Here is a 3,557-nt window from a genome sequence, read left to right on the forward strand (position 1 = left end):
GACGGCGAAAAAATAGTAAAAATCAGCTTTGTTGGGTTTTCCGAGGAAGCTCTCATGAAATAATGGTGCCTCTATAAGTCGTAAAGCCCATACTAGACTACATCAAATGCAAGAAGAACCAACCGATTTGCTCTACTTGCCTAAGGAGGAGGAAGTGTGTAAAATTCATACTTGCACTCCGTACTGTAGGAGACTAATACTAAGACGATGCTTCTGTAAGGCATATAAATGGTCCCTAGCCCGAGGGATATCGAAAACACTTAACCCTATCTTTTTATTACCAATAGAACTCGAGGTAAGAGCACCGAAAAACACGTTTTTATGCGCGGCGTTTTGGAATATACTAGATACGCATGTTGTTGCATACATACCGACGAACAACAATGGTGCCAACACACTTTCTTGTGGCTGAATAATATGTAGGACAAGAAGTTGTGCAATTAGTTGGTGTCATTACGACATAATTTAAGCAGCAGTTACATAAAGAGTGTTTCTAAATTCATGTTACACATTTCTAGAGGTTGAGGGAGGATCAGGTTTTACATAGGGACCCACGTCCAGAAACGGTTCTTTTCCTGATATGGTAGGCTACTCACGTTCATGAATGGTGTTACGACCCGACGTCAAGTGATGACCTCTGTTTCCATCTGCTTTGTTTCCATGCTTCCTGGTGATGCGTCATTTGACATTATGGTGATTAGCACTGCAGTAACAGGATGACTGAGTTCACGTTCGCAGAGTACACCGATATGTTGTTAATTTACGAAAGGGAAGCTTTCCTAATCGTGTGATTCCAACAATGGTTGCGGGAAAGTGGGAAATTCACAAGCCATAGAGCAAACTTGGTGCCCCACGGAGGTGGCAAACTGTCGTAATGGAGGTGCTTCGTCAAATTGAAGATAACTCATCGACGAGTTATCTGCATGCGTCTCACTCGCCTGTCTGGAGTGTTCTGCATGAACAGCTTTTCCACCTGCATCGCCCTCAGAAGGTACACACAATGCTCCGTCAGATTTTGTGCAACGTGTTAATTTCTGTACTTCATTTTTATACCGTCTACATCTACATCTACATGACTACTATGCAATTCACATTTAAGTGCTTGGCAGAGGGTTCATCGAACCACAATCATACTATCTCTCTACCATTTCACTCCCGAACAGCACGCGGGAAAAAACTAACACCTAAACCCTTCTGTTCGAGCTCTGATTTCTCTTATTTTATTTTGATGATCATTCCTACCTATGTAGGTTGGGCTCAACAAAATATTTTCGCATTCGGAAGAGAAAGTTGGTGACTGAAATTTCGTAAATAGATCTCGCCGCGACGAAAAACGTCTTTGCTGTAATGACTTCCATCCCAACTCGCGTATCATATCTGCCACTCTCTCTCCCCTGTTACGTGATAATACAAAACGAGCTGCCCTTTTTTGCACCCTTTCGATGTCCTCCGTCAATCCCACACTGCGGAGCAATATTCTAGCAGAGGACGAACGAGTGTAGTGTAAGCTGTCTCTTCAGTGGACTTGTTGCATCTTGTAAGTGTCCTGCCAATGAAACGCAACCTTTGGCTCGCCTTCCCCACAATATTGTCTATGTGGTTTTTCCAACTGAAGTTGTTCGTAATTTTAACACCCAGGTACTTAGTTGAATTGACAGCCTTGAGAATTGTACTATTTATCGAGTAATCGAATTCCAGCGGATTTCTTTCGGAACTCATGTGGATAACCTCACACTTTTCGTTATTTAGCGTCAACTGCCACTTGCCACACCATACAACAATCTTTTCTAAATCGCTTTGCAACTGATACTGGTCTTCGTATGACCTTACTAGACGGTAAATTACAGCATCATCTGCGAAGAACCTAAGAGAACTGCTCAGATTGTCACCCAGGTCATTTATATAGATCAGGAACAGCAGAGGTCCCAGGACTCTTCCCTGTGGAACACCTGATATCACTTCAGTTTTACTGGATGATTTGCCGTCTATTACTACGAACTGCGACCTTCCTGACAGGAAATCACGAATCCAGTCGCACAACTGAGACGATACCCCATAGGCCCGCAGCTTGATTAGAAGTCGCTTGTGAGGAACGGTGTCAAAAGCTTTCCGGAAATCTAGAAATACGGAATCAACTTGAAATCCCCTGTCGATAGCGGCCATTACTTCGTGCGAACAAAGAGCTAGCTGCATTGCACAAGAACGATGTTTTATGAAACCATGCTGATTACGTATCAATAGATCGTTCCCTTCGAGGTGATTCATAATGTCTGAATACAGTAAGTATATGCTCCAAAACCCTACTGCAAACCGACGTCAATGATATAGGTCTGTAGTTCGATGGATTACTCCTACTACCCTTCTTAAACGCTGGTGCGACCTGCGCAATTTTCCAATCTGTAGGTACAGACCTATCGGTGAGCGAGCGGTTGTATATGATTGCTAAGTAGGGATCTATTGTATCAGCGTAATCTGAAAGGAACCTAATCAGTATACAATCTGGACCTGAAGACTTGCCCGTATCAAGCGATTTGAGTTGCTTCGCAACCCCTAAGATATCTACTTCTAAGAAACTCATGCTAGCAGCTGTTCGTGTTTCAAATTCTGGAATATTCCATCCTTCACTGGTGAAGGAATTTCGGAAAACTGCGTTCAATAACTCCGCTTTAGCGGCACAGTCGTCGGTAACAGTACCATCGGCACTGCGCAGCGAAGGTACTGACTGCGTCTTGCCGCCTATGTACTTTACATACGACCAGAATTTCTTCGGATTTTCTACCAAATTTCGAGACAATGTTTCGTTGTGGAACCTATTAAAGGCATCTCGCATTGAAGTCCGTGCCAAATTTCGCGTGTCTGTAAATTTTAGCCAATCTTCGGGATTTCGCGTTCTTCTGAACTTCGAATGCTTTTTCCGTTGCCTCTGCAACAGCGTTCGGACCTGTTTTGTGTACCATGGGGGATCAGTTCCATCTCTTACCAATTTATGAGGTATGAATCTGTCAATTGCTGTTGCTACTATATCTTTGAATTTGAGCCACATCTCGTCTACGTTTGCATAGTCAGTTCGGAAGGAATGGAGATTGTCTCTTAGGAAGGCTTCTAGTGACACTTTATCCGCTTTTTTAAATAAAATTATTTTGCGTTTGTTTCTGGTGGATTTGGAAGAAACGGTATTGAGCCTAGCTACAACGACCTTGTGATCACTAATCCCTGTATCAGTCATGATGCTCTCTATCAGCTCTGGATTGTTTGTGGCTAAGAGGTCAAGTGTGTTTTCGCAACCATTTACAACTCGCGTGGGTTCGTGGATTTTCCTAAGTTTCCCAGACGAATTTTCTTCAGCGATGTAGCGCATTTCATCAGGGAAGGTGTTTTGAACCCTCGAAATAGCTGGAATCAATAAAACCCCAAAGACACGTGTAGGCAAAAATTTCAGCACACCTTCGGCATCATTGTCTGGGCAGGTATCTGCTATGATCGTGTGATTGTGCCAAACATCCTTCCTCTCCATCTAATGGGCGTCAGGTATCTTAAATTCCTGCAACAACTGGTGG

Source organism: Schistocerca nitens, chromosome 4 (assembly GCF_023898315.1).
Source record: "Schistocerca nitens isolate TAMUIC-IGC-003100 chromosome 4, iqSchNite1.1, whole genome shotgun sequence".
NCBI lineage: Eukaryota > Metazoa > Arthropoda > Insecta > Orthoptera > Acrididae > Schistocerca > Schistocerca nitens.